Source organism: Thamnophis elegans, chromosome 10 (assembly GCF_009769535.1).
Source record: "Thamnophis elegans isolate rThaEle1 chromosome 10, rThaEle1.pri, whole genome shotgun sequence".
Classification (NCBI taxonomy): Eukaryota; Metazoa; Chordata; class Lepidosauria; order Squamata; family Colubridae; genus Thamnophis; species Thamnophis elegans.
Genome location: NC_045550.1, coordinates 41,755,289 through 41,770,066, shown reverse-complemented (window position 1 = coordinate 41,770,066; position 14,778 = coordinate 41,755,289).

Sequence of the window (14,778 nt, the reverse complement as noted above, 5' to 3'; positions counted from 1 at the left end):
CTTAGCCATGACATGGTGTTATCTCCACATGGTATAAATGAAGACTCCTTAGTCTTGATGGTTTAATTACTTCCAGGATTCTTCAACCTTGAACCTTGGCAGAAGGACATTTCGTGATGATACATTTGTGATTCTTATCCTAAGTGAGATGATACCACCGAAAGTGGGTTGCTTAATTATGGTCTAAAATCTGTATAGACTAGTCAAAAGTAGCTTATATAAAAATAGTCATGGGATGATAAATTCAATGTAGACATAAGCATGAGAGTGTTGCATATTTACTGCCCATCATATTTTATGTGACTTCCTGACTGACATAAGGACTTAGACACTGTATTCCTTTATATTACTGTATTTTTGAATATTTTTCATTGCTGCTTGTGTAGATATTCTTTGATTACTATTTTGGATTATATTGGATTATATTGCATTTTTTAGTATTCCTGTATTTTCTCTGATGACTGTTTCATACTATGTGATTGTCATTTCCTTATAATGCATTGGTAAAAAAAAACATAAGTGCTTATTTTGGTGTAGTTACTACCTCCAAATACAAAAGCACATATAGAACCTGTCACTCAACCTACTTGACTGGGAACATTAGCAATATAAGAGACACCGTGATAACAACATTATGTTCTGACATAGGCTTCCCAAGGGCTTGAAACAAACTCCTTGTCCTGATAAAACCTCCTTTTATTAATTTCCTGTGAATTCTGCTCATTCACAACCAGCATAAATTCCAGGAAGAATTTATGGTCACAGAACTTATCTGTCTTGGAGAATCTGCAAAACATGGCAAAGAGTCTCAGAGAATCACGAACCAACTAAGCCAACTAATTGTCTCCTGCAAACTCCCCTCCCCTTTTACTCCTCTTTTATTTTCTCTGGGAAGGGCCATTCATCGTCCACCTGTGGCTTTACTCCCAAGTTGACTCCTGTTCTTTAGCTGTTCCCTTCATCTGGCAACTCTGTGCATGCACCTACTGGGTACTGGCTCCAGCTGTTTGTCTGCCTCACTGATGTCTGACTGTGAAGGCTGTTAATAACTGGCATACGGCTCTGCCCCCCCTCTCTGCCTCTGACACAGAGCCCTTATCAGAGCCTTCCCCAGACTCCAGGACTGGCCCATGTTCCTCCCCAACATCTTCACTGTCCAAATCTGCTGCCAGTTCCGCTGGTGGGCCACAACACATGAATCAAAGCATCTATCCCAACTGAAATCTCCACTGCAGTTATGTTGAAATATTTCAAAGTATACAAATAGCAGGTGGCGTGTCATTCTAGTGGTGGTGCTATGCAACTTAGCGTGGCTCTCAATATTGCTACCGACTCATAACACTTAAGTGGAAGGTTACATCACTGAAAGCAGTTGCAACTGTTACAAGCCACAATATTGTCAAAATACAAATGCTTTTGTCATGATTTCATTGCAACAATGACAAGGTTATATAATTCATGCTAGCTGATGAAATTGCATAAGACATGCCATTTAAACAATGATGTCATGGCTGACGTCATCATACTTATCCCTATATCCACAAGGGCAGAATCATTATTAATGTAGAGAAGAACAAAGAATTATTTCCTCATACAAACTGATTTTAAAAAAAGAATAGAATCAATCAGAATAGAGTTGGAAGAGACCTTGGAAGTCCGTTAGTCCAATCCCTCACTCAAGCAGGAGACCATATACTAATTCAGACAGGTGGCTGGCCAGTCTTTTCTTAAAAACCTCCAGTGATGGGGCCATCCACAACTTCTGAAGACAAGCTTTTCTCACTTTTAGGAGTTTCTCTTTAATTCCAGATTGCTTCTCTCCTTGATTAGTTTCCATCCATTGTTTCTTGTTTTTAAATATTAAGTTTAATTATTTTATCTAGACAAGAAATTTTCCACACAATTTCTCTGGTAATTTACAAGAAACTAATTCCAAAATATTCCCCTGCTATAATGCAAGCATTAATAAGAAAGCAAAAATAAAATCTATAAAGTTACTTCTGCCACATCCAAAATCAATAATGTCTTAATAGATCCCTAGAAATTATTTTCCAAACTAGCACTACCATAGAAATATACAGTACCTTCAGGCAGTGTTCGAATTCCATCATAAAGACTGACATATACACTAATTGGAGAAAAGTTCTCATTATAAATACATATTATCACTTTTTCAAAGCGTTGACAGAATCATGCAGGCCTATTTGCAAGGTACAGTAAAATAACTCTAGGAGGTGACACAAGAGTTAATCAAAACTTTTTAAAGTTATGTATTTCTTAAATATACTCTAATGTTAGCCCCAATTTCATGCCCACCCAAATAGATCAAAGCATATAATTAAAGAAGCAGGACTTAAATAGAATATTATTCAGACACACTCAAATCAGAGACTAAATAGAATATTGTATTGCATTAAAAGACTGTTTTTGAAAAGTTTGCATCAGGAAAATGTACTACAAGGTGTTTTTTTAATGTAGAAAGGCACATGGGTAATTTGCATTAGTTATTACTGAAATCCTCTTTATAATATTAAGAATTATTAATACTTTCTAATTTTCTTTTCTCTGTGCAACTATTATAGATGTTGTCTTAATAATGCTGAAACAGCAAACAGGGTTTTTAGTGATTTGCCCTTCCATAACAGAGTGAATGAGAAGTTGAATGGGTGATAAAGTAGAATGGGTGACAATATGTGGTACAGTTAAGTGAACTCATTGTCTTTTACAGTCACCTTGATGTGATGAGTGTAACAGTGCAGCATATGAATCTCTTCTGATGTCAAATCACAGATATGATTTAGTGGTAGCACCTAACTAGGCAAATGTGCATAAAACAGGCCAATTCACATCCATCATTTAGGATACGTTTGTGATTATGTGTAATAAGGAGAACATGAGTTTATAAAGAGGAGGAGAAAATTACTGGACTCTTTTTTTCAGAATTCTTTTCATCATAACGCAGTTCATATTATGGCCTGGAAGAATAAAAATGTTTTTGCCAAGGGATGAAATTATAATAAAGTAGGAAATAAAACATCCCAGTGTCTATGAGCCACCACTGAGAAAACCAATATGTGTGCATTCCCGCTACCAAACCGGTAGTGAAGAAAATAGAATACCATCTCTGATAGGTTGTATAATCATATATATTAACCAAATTTGACTCTGAATTATATAAGTAAAGAATTTCAAGTATCTTGAAATACTTTAATATCACTTTATAATGCTCTGGTAAGGCCACACTTGGAATACTGCATTCAGTTTTGGTCGCCACAATGTAGAAAAGATGTGGAGAGTCTAGAAAGAGTGCAGAGAAGAGCAACAAAGATGATTAGGTGACTGGAGGCTAAAACATATGAAGAACGGTTGCAGGAACTGGGTATGTCTAGTTTAAGAGAAAGAAGGACTAGGGGAGACGTGATAGCAGTGTTCCAATATCTCTGCCAGAAAGAAGAGGGAGTCAAACTATTGTCCAAAGCACCTGAGGATAGAACAAGAAGCAATGGGTGGAAACTAATCAAGGAAAGAAGCAATTTAGAATTAAGGAGAAATTTCCTGACAGTTAAAATTAGTGGAACAACTTGCCTCCAGAAGTTGTGAATACTCCAACACTGGAAGTCTTTAAGAAGATGTTGGATAGCCATTTGTCTGAAGCAGGGGTGGGTTCCAGCTGCCGGTTTGCTCAGGGACGTGCCACACATGCACTTTGCACGTGTGTGCTTGATGTTCACTGTTTACATATGCTCAGTGCAACAAAAATTGTTCTGTGCATGCACAAAAGACAAAAAGATGATGGCGGCGCATATGGTGCTTCTGAGAGAACCGGTTTGGGGGCGTAGCAGCCCTGGGTTGCTGCCGGTTCCAGCAACCCAGGCTGCCAGGTTTCTATCGGTTCAGCCAAACCCACCCCTGGTCTGAAGTGGTGTAGGATTTCCTGCATAAGCAGGGGATTGGACTAGAAGAATTCCAAGGTCCCTTCCAACTTTTTTTTTCTGTGTCTGTACTTTCTTCTTATCTTCCAATAGAAGCAAATTCCAGATAAGTTTTAAGAAACATTCTTCAATTGTTCTCATCACCAATTATTGTAAAATGAGTGCTAATTAGTAATATATTCCATGGTTGTCTTAAAAGCTCTCCAATAGATTGAAAGTCTACTTTCCTCTTCAAAACTTTTTAAAATTCTTTCTTTAATTAACATATTTCCATTTTCCACTTCAAAGAAATTATAGTTCTTTCTACAATTAATCTATTTGTCACAAATTCTATATTTTTCTTATTAAAGCTTTAATAGTATAACACAGCAGGATAATCAAAGTACTAACACATTCCATTTTTCCTTCTGAAAGAAACAATTTTAGATAATCCACCAAGTATGAATATCATCAACATAATCCCATTAGTACCCTAAAATTCTGTGATCTTCTGTAACTGAGGTATAACTGCATTTTGGATATGCAGTGATTATTAAGTATAAATTAAAAACCATATGAAATATCTGCTTGCTTATTTAATTATCATATTTATAAATCTTAACTAAGCCTATAAAACTGCAATATATTCTGGTTTGGTACCAATGTGGGGGTGAGGTTGAAGAAACAATTGTCAAAGCTGTTGTAGCTACACTGGCTCTCTGGCAACATAAATACTCAAAATATACTTTGTAGTAGAGGAACAAAGAAAATTGTGGCAAATTGTCTGCAACAGAGCTGTAAATATCAGATGTCTTTTTGAAATGAAATTTAACATTTGGAAAAATATTTCTGTCATTTGTATAGATTGTTTTAATGGATTTATGTTCAAATATATGTATAACCAGTGACATGCAGTGAGCTTTATGGCTGGTGAGGCAGCATTTTTTTTAGACTTGAGGACTTTAACTGCCAGAATTCCACAGCCAGGCATGCTCAGTTCCGATTTAAAGTGACAGCATTTTTCCCCCTTGCAAAATAAGCTTTCCTCCATTCTTTTTCTTCTCCCTCCCTCTCTCCTTCTCTCCTTCCCTCCTCTCTCAAACAGACACACGCACACAGAGAAGTTGGATCCCTTTCTCACTCACTCATTCTCAAACAAACACAAACACAGAAATTGGATTGGATATATTTTCCAATGGCTTGAAAGCAGCTCCTCTGCCATACCGCCCCCTTCCCTGCTGCCTTCCGATCCGAGCCTTTGATTGCAGGTGGAGCCACGTTGCCTTTTCAAACGTGTAATCAGTGAAGCTGGGCTTATATACTTTTATCCATCTCTCTCTCTCTCTCTCTCTCTCTCTCTCTCTCTCTCTCTCTCTCTCTCTTTGTGTGTGTGTGTGCGTGTGTGTGTGTGTTTGAAAAGGAAACGTGGCTCTGCATGCAATCAAACTTTTTGAATTCCTCCCCCCTCCCCCACACATGCACCTTTTCCAGCTGTTTCAGAGAGGATTTCAACTCTGCTCTTGTCTGCCCTCATGAAAAAAAAATGTGAAAGGAGAAAAGCAAGAGCTCTGAGGTCAGACTGAGCTAGTTGCTCCCAGAGAACTCTAAAAAGCCTCTAAAAATTCCCTCTACAGGAGGCGAGAGAACCACGTGCCTCCTTTGCATAAGGAATTTTTTGTCTTTTAACCCTTAGTCAACTCTGCTCAAGTGATCATGAAGATAGAGTAAAGGAGGCATGTGGTATTCTCACCTTCTCCTGCAGTTAAGCACTAAGCAGAGTCATCCACTGTGACTCTGTTAGCAACTACCTTAGCCTTTTTCCTTTTACATTTGTTTTTCTTTTCATGGTGACAGTGGTGAGGCCCTGCCTCCCCTGACTGCACATCCCTGTACTTTCTGCAGTTTTAAAGGAATCCATTAATTTGTTTTTAATCTAGATTACAGTGCAAATATCTTGATACTTTAGGTAAAACAATAGGTACAGTCAATTCCACCTGGTCACTTTGGTAATAAATAAAACATCTAATATGGTACTCATTATTATAAATGAATTGATAAAAAGACAATATAGATGTCATAGATAAATACAGAAAGAAGCACAACATCATTAGCAGGGAAATTTACTTATATTTTAAGATGAAGACATTTTGCTAGACCTCATTTTTCTTTGTATCCTGATGGCCTTCAGCTAAGTTTAGAATTCAGAAGGTCCATTGGGCGATTTCTAAGGGAGAGTTTTCCATTATAAATGAATTCTTATTCTTCATCTTCATTGTTTCGTAAGGCACTCATGGGAAAAATGAAGATGACCAATGGCTTTTTGTCCTAGATCTTAAATATAGTTTTATAATGTTATTCTCAGCCTTGTAATTAAGCAAAGTGGTGATGTTGGCAAAGAATAAAAATGAATTTCAAATACATTTTGTCCAGTAAATTCCAACAAGTTCTATTTTGTCAGAGTATTTATCACCTAAGTGATGCCACCATTCTTGGGCTGTAAAATTTGAGTGTCTGTAGTTTCTTACTGCTTTTGTCAGAATGAGGTGTATGTTCTGCTGGCAGCTACAAGGGGGACTTGTTGATGCCGTTTCCATCACTCTAAGCCAAGCATCTCAAATTACGGCCCGCTGGCCAGATACGGCCCGCCAATGCAAAGCATCCGGCCCGTAGAATGATGGAATGAAAAGTAGCTGCCAGCTCATAAAGTAGTGCTTTAAAAGTCTTTAAAAATGCTTTAAGAACAGCCTTTCAGATTTTTTCACAGCCATGTGAACCAGGGCTGGTGGTGAGTAGGGAAGGGGCTGCTTTTAAAGTAGCACTTTAAAAGTGGGTGGGTGGGTTGGGGACATGTCTCCACGTCGCCTAGCTTTTTTCAAAATCAGCTGAAGTTGGCTAATTCAAATGCAATCACAGTATAATGCCTGAAGTGGAATTCACCCACTGCTTTGATTCTTCCCATATATAAAGTACATCCACCAAATTGGTTGCTGAACAATTTTGGTAGATATTCATGTGTGTATATACACATGCACAAGTGTGGCAAAAATCAAATCAGTTTGTGAATTCTACTCCAGGTTTAAAAGACCTTTAGCCCTGTAATCCCAAATAAGTAGGCACCCACAATTCCCATTGAATTAGGAGTATATTTATGTTGGTTAAAGTTGTTCTTCATTTTAAATATTGTATTATTTCATGGTTTTTTGCAGTACAAATAAAGATATGTACAGTGTTCATAGAAATTTGTTCATGTTTTTTTTCAAACTGCAGTCTGGCCCCCAACAGTCTGAGGGACCGTTAACCCTCCTTAATTGGAAGGAGAGGTGTGTGTGTGTGTGTGTGTGTGTGTGTGTGTGTGTGTGTTGATTCTCACCTTCTTCTGCCTGCTTCCAATGTCTCAATGTCCATCTTGGAGGTTTTAGTCACAGACTGAATTGGTGCAATTCTCAGTCTGGTTTATTGTGTGGTCATCTGAAACATATGATCAGGATTTATTTTGAAGGAAATCCTCTTTGTTTTATTCTTTTTTTAATGGTCTGTTTTAAGGAGCCTGAAGCTGCTGTTGTAATGAAGTTGGGCAAGTGGTAAGGAAGTTTACATTCTTTTTTCCTTGGGGGGTGGAGGGTCTTAAATAAATAGATTCCTTGGGTTGACCAAGTGCAGCAAGGATAAGGCAAAATGGATGGCTAAATTGACCACGCCCACCCAGTCACATGACTACCTAGCCATGCTCACCCAGCCGGTCCGGCCCCCAACAGTGTGAGGGACCATGAATTGGGTCCCTGTTCAAAAAGTTTGAGGACTCCTGCTCTAAGCCTTATTGTCATCCCCCCCCCAAAAAAAAAATAAAACTTCAGAGCAGCAGAAAACTAAATGAATTGTTCTGCTCTGATGTTTTTTTTTTGGGGGGGGGGCAATAAGGCTTAGGGAGTCCTTAAACATGAGATTACATTGAAAGCAGGAGTCCTGGGTTCTTATGAAAGGGATACAGTATGGAATATCAATACTGGACCTTTACAATTTAATCAGGAAAACCTTTTTTCTTGAATAATTGAGTTAATATCAAAATTAGAATATCATCTGCCTATATAATGCAATAGAAACAATTTAAAAATCTTTATTTAGTTATACTTATTTAAGTGAGCAACATGAATGTGGATCTAAACTACTTATACTTCCTGTTTGGTAGAAACAACAAATAATATGTTAAGTGTCAAAGTAATAGAAATAGCAATAGCACTTAAACTTATATACCATTTCATAGTGCTTTACAGCCCTCTCTAAGCAGTTCACAGAATCAGCATATTGCCCCCTATAATCTGGGTCCTCATTTTACTGACCTTAGAAGGATGGAAGGCTGAGTCAACTTTGAGCTAATTAGAATCAAACTGCTGGCAGTTGGCAGAATTAGCCTACAATACTGCATTCTAACCACTGTGCCACCATGGTTCTTGGCTTGCATATAACCTTGTGAGCATGCTTGAGGTTAAACTTAGTTTTGGATGTTGTTAGGACATAGTAGCCAAAATGTGCCAACTAATCAGTTGTATCGTTACCATTAAAAAGGAAATGGCACAGTTAGATAACTGTGAATGATAACCAACTTTACAATTTCTCTAGCCTGCGTCTTTAAAAGTATCATGCATTTGCAATCATGGGGAATGTAAAGGCTGGGGAATTTAATAGTATATCTTATAATAATAGCTGTTTTCCTTCATTCAAAGCATTTATCTCCATTGAAAGCATTTATGAATTCACAGAAAAAGTACAAGCCCTAAAACTATCATTGCTGGTGCCAAAGAACTACTGATGACCTAGGCATGAAATGAAAAATGGCCTCTCCTTGCCTGACTTGTGACATTGATTTCATGCTCTGGTGGACCTTAAAGGCCAATACAGCATACCATTCCTCTGTGTGAGGTTACATGAGGAGTTTTGGGAGAAAGCTGTATATTTTATTTATTCAAGAGCATGATTACATTCATCATTCAACTGAATGTAGGCTGACTGCATTTGCTATTTTATAAAAGTTCATTACAGGATAAATTTCTGTACTCCTGACAGGATACTTTTCACTTGAAAAGGAATTTTGCTTCCTAATATTTAATAAACAAAAACAATTATTTATTCACAAAATTATTTGAAATAACATTGTCATCATCATCATCATAATTATCATCATCATGCCACTACAAGATTAGGCTGTTTTCATTTTAGGTTATGAAATATAATAGATTGGAAAATCTGTGGTTAATTTTCAATTTAGTCTCTGCACCCAGCACTCTCCCCCTTCAATCCTTATATCTAAATCAGAGCAAACAGAGCATTCAATACAGTTGGCAAAAATATAGTTTCATGTTTATTAACACCAGGAAACATATTTTAAAAAATCAATTGAATGCCAAAGCAAAAGCAGAAAAATATCAACAGCAGAATCTCTGTCAATTTATGTCTCAAAACTGCAGAACTTTCCATAGCTACTGGAAAACAATATTGTGGGAAACTAGTATAAATAGTCTCAGAGAGAGTGTCCTTTGGTCATTCCAGGTTTAACTCTTTCAGGAATAGAACAACAACAAAATGGAAATGGAAAGTAAGATACTAGGTGATGATTCCTTTTCAAATCTGTACTCTGTAAAACCAATTTGGTGGACAGGAATGCATCCAATCCAGTGGTGCATTCCGGACCCCAGTGCAGCTGGTACACTGCGTATGGGGCCAGGTGTCCTAGATGGTCATGTGCGCTGAGCACGCATGTGCACACCACCACCCTGCAACGCCCAGCTGTCTGGCAGAGGTTGCACAGGCACCGCATACTGTGTGCGCCTGCACAATGGGCCACCCGTGGTATTAAACACCCATAGAATGCAGACAGGCAGGTGGGCCAAATGAGCCACCATTCAGACTACTCCCGGTATGGACATACCAGGCCATACCGCCTGGAACTCACCACTGATCCAATCAATGCTGTCCCAGTGCAGGTAAGTTTTTTAAAAATCTGAGTTTAGAGTTGACTGCCACATAAATCAGGCTGGGGCTAGTCACTCTGCCTCAGCCTAGAATGACAAATCAGAAGCATACATGTACGAACATACACAGGACCATGGTGGTGGATAACAGTCCATAGCCTTCAACGAAGATGCCTTCCTCTGGCGATGGATTGATTCAAACTTTAATACACACTCACCCATTTCTGTGAGTTATCTCAGCACCTTACATTTGGATAGTTTTGCTCTGTATTAAATATTATTCCTACTGAATATCATTGTACTGTTTTAAAAGTGTTGACATTCTTGCAGTGAACAAAAGCAGCTGAATGGCTAAGGTTTGTTTAGAATAATTACTTTCACTTACTTCCTTTGTTATATCTCAATATTAACTTTACACTTAATGCTTACTTGTATTACCATTCGCTGCTCCTGTGGTGACTGAAAATAGATGTAATGCAGCTGTAAGGACTTCTGCTGTCAAAACAGACAATATTTAAACATATCTTCTGTAACCTCCTCCTCCATTGCATTTCAAATATATAAAAGTAAATTACAAACCCATAATTTTCACATCAGAACATGAACAAACCAATCAAATTTATTAATCTATAATTCCCCTTCAGTTTGATAGGGCAAATTTCTAAGAATATTTGGAAAGTACTGCATTATTACTTTCTATGTAACTTTTCTACATAGTACTAAATATAAATGCTATCCCAGAAATATAATAGGTAGGACTGAAATTAAACATTACTAAAAATAAAGCACAATCTAAATTATTAAGCACAACCTGTTTCCAATGTCTTCACCAAAACTCATCTATTTTCTCTGTAAAATATAATAGATTGTGTTTGAAAATAAAGTGATTTGGGATTGAAATTCAGGTATTGCTGCAGCAAGAAATTTCTCCACTGGTTTTAAAAAAAACATTATGAAAAAAAGATGGTTGTAAAATTACATTTAGGAACATGGGAAAACAAAATGTATTCCAAAGGAGGGAAAAAGGCTATAATAACATATCTCATATTAGTTGTATGAGAATTGTTGGTATTAAATGTAACCTGCAATTATACAAAGTCATTTCTTCAGTTGGATCAAATTATTCTACCTAATTAAGTTCAAAATAATGTTGCAATTTTAAAACCATAATTTAAAATAAATTGCCATTGTAAAATCTCTTTTGGTCCAAATCAATCTTTTATATTTTTTTAGCAAGGGAAAGTTAATTTATAAATTGTGAGGGGAAAAAACATAATTTGCTGTACAGTCAACACTGGCAGTAAGCCAATTTTAAAAGAAAAGAGGGGTTGAAGTTCAGTAATTGTGTGAGAAGAAGAAAATTCTAATCTGGAGGAAAGTTATTTTGGTTTTTTCCAAGATTCTTCTTTGCAAAGTGCATGTTTGATTTGCAGAATTTGTAGTGGTAAATAGAGAAAATGGTGATGGCTGCCAATCTGAATATCTTTAAAAATAGATTAAAAGCAATTATGCAGAGTAAGGCTAATAAAGACTACTAGAGTTAGCAATGTTTTGGACCTAATTCTGAAAAGGTGCTTCTGAATCTTTGGACATGGGAATTTGTCTCTTTAAAGTGGTCATTAAAAGGCACAGTTGTTTTATTTATTTATTTTTTTTTTTAATAGATTTTATTGGTAAAAAGAAAATACAACATCCATAACTTGTAACAAAACAATACAACTACATTTCGAGATATTCCCATACTATCAAATCATTATAAACATCAAAGGTTAGGTATCTTTCCCTCCCTCTTTTCTTCCCTCCCCCCTTACTTCCTTCTCCCCTGCCTTCCCTCCTTTCTTTTCTCCTTTTCTCCTTTCCTTCCCCCTCCTTTCCCTCCCTCGCTCCCCCCCTCCTTCACACATACCTTCCCTCCTTCCCTGCCTCTTTCCCTCCTCCTTCCTTTTCTCTTAATCTCCCTCCTTTCCTCCCTCCTTCCCTCCTTCCTTTCAACTCACCTTCTCTCTTTCTTTCCCTCCCTCTTTCCCTCTTTACTACCCTCTCTTCTTCCCTCCCTCCTTCCTCCCCCAGTTTCTTCTCTTTCTTCTCTCCTTCTTTCTTCCCACCTTCTTTCCCTTCTCTTCTTTCTCTTCCTCCTCTTTCTTCCCCCCTTCTTCTGCCTTTCCTATTCCTCTCCTTTCTCCTCTCCATCCAGACTTCCCTACTATCCTCCTTCCCTCCCTTCTAACCTTTGTTACATTTGCGTATTTTCCTCTGCTGAGGACAATCTGGTTCTCTTTCCCTTTCCTTGCTTGAAGAGGCAAGGATTATACGTCTTCTCGCCTCATCTAAAATGAAGTTTGATCACTAATTTCATGCAGGTAATTATAGCGAATTTCCTATCAGCTTTTTAAAGTTTTCCCAGCATTGTAGCGTGACAAAATTGCTCGACGGTGGGTTCTCGCCCCTGATACATTTCTCCTTTCGTTTATCTCTCAGTTGTTGTATATTGTTCATTTGAGTTATTGGTTTAATCGTGATAGGTTAGTTAGCTATCTCTTTTTATGTCTAGGTCTTCACTGACTCATCAAGCCATTTGTATAGCTTCTCCCAGACTGTATAAAAGTCTGTGTCTTCTTTGTCATTAATTCGCATCGTCAGTCTGTTCATTTCTGCTAGTTCTAAAATTTTATTCATCACCATAGTGTTGGTAGGGGCATTTTCACTCTTCCAGCACTGTGCGTAAACAATCCTTGACGCTGTCAGAATATGGACTAGGAGGTATTGGTCAGATTTGCAAATTTTTTGATCTATTATTCCTAATAAGAAAGTTTCCGGCTTAAAGCATAGTTTAATTGACAGGATTCCATTCAGCCATCCTAGTATTTGCTTCCAATATGCTTTGGCTACCGGACACGTCCACCACATATGGTAGTACGTGCCCAGCACCGTTTTACATTTCCAGCATATGGCTGAAACTTTTGAAGACATTTTCGCCAGTCTTGTCGGTGGAAGATGCCAGCGATAGAACATTTTATATATATTTTCTTTATAGGCCGTCGACTTTGTCAATTTTAGATTCCACAGTTGTTTTAAAGGGTTGCAGAGAGTACTATTAAATTTTTAATGTCGTCCAAAGGAACTTTCTAGAACTGAATATGAAGCATAGTACATTTCTAATATCTCCTAGGACATTGACTAAGTACTGACCAGTAATGGAGACAGCAGGCAATTTGGTGTCAGTGTCTTTGGAACATGTTTCATTTATTCATTCATTCTACTGTCAGTCACTTGATTTCTGAAGATTGTATTTGGTTTGTTTGCATCACTGTGATATTTCATTGACTATGAAAATATTGGGGTTATAATGCAGTGTCTGTCCAGCATTCTTTTTTTTTTTTTTGGATTCTTTAATATACATTTATTAGAAAAATAAGCTTTGCTGAACAGAGTGCTGCTTACTTCAGATTCAGCTAACAGCAATGGGATTGCAAGGATACATACCACAAGTGATAAAATGCTTTGAAATAAGTGAATCATGTACATAAATATACATATATGCAGATAAAATCCTGAAATGGAAATTTTGCTGATAAAATTGAAACCAGATATGTAAGAATGAGGAAATAAACATGCAAATATAATATAAAATTATACTATAAATATGCTCTTACTTTTCTTTTGATTGATTGATCATATGCCATCATATTTCTGTTAACTCTTAACAGCCACATGGATAGATGTACCTACCCCAGTATGATTTGCTCTCAGCCTGGCCCTTCACATCCCATCATTTCTATAATTTAATCCAGCCACCTTGCCCTGATTGTCCTCTTCTTTTCTTTCCTCCTATCTTCATTGGAGCATTGGTGTTTCTCAAGACGACTAAGTAGTCACATAATGTGTAAAAAAAATGACAATTTGAGCCTTGAATTTTGAATTGATTTGTTTAATGATCCATTTATTTGTTTTCTTGGATGTCCATGGTCTTTTCATGCACAAAGATTTGAAACCATCAATTCTCTTTTTATTTTGCTTCTTCAAAATTCACTTTTCATTTCTGTAAAGTATCATATGGAAAACAAACCATCACCTTCATGAATCTAGGTATAGACATATAGCATTGGAATATCTTTTTCAATATTCTTGACAGACTTTGTTTTGTAAAAGTTCAAAGTACTTTTTTTTTGTCAGAGAAAGGGATCAGATTAATGTGACCTTAAATTTGTATTTGAAGCTAATTAGTAAGGCTAAGTGCTTTTCATTTCTCTTGGCCAGCAGAATGCACTCAAGCAGGGTACTTTCTTCTGTGTTTAAAATATGGAAATGTAAAGTACTGAGAACTTTTTCTAATTATTAGATGGGGTGATAATCACTTCTCAGCTTGTTAACTAACCATTCTGAATGCCCTTCAGCATATTTAAATTTGCAGTGTAGTTTATGTTTCATGAAAAAATCCACAGTGCTTAAAAGAGAGGGAATCTGTGAAATTACTAGTGGCAGGTAGGTATCATGTGTCCCATTTTCCAAATCAATAACTGCTGTATATTCAGGACATTATATAGGACACACTGGAAAAATAGGTTACTCTGTCCTGAAATGTATATATTGCAACTTTTCATCAAATCATAGCAGACAAAAAAGGAGATGGTTTCTACTAGTAACAAAGAATATTAAATATTCTTTGGGGCTGTTATTTGGAACCCTGACACAGACAACATGGATGCCCAACAGTAGGAAAAGGGCTGAATGATGTCATGTATGTCATTACATGATATGCATCCTTTGAATCCTGATCCATCCTCTGATGTTGGCTTATGTTGAGTGAACATAATTAATTGTGATTATTCCATATACCATAGTTATTAAACAAACAGCTAAAGTTCTGATTGATATGTGAATCTGGCCATTGACTTAAGCAA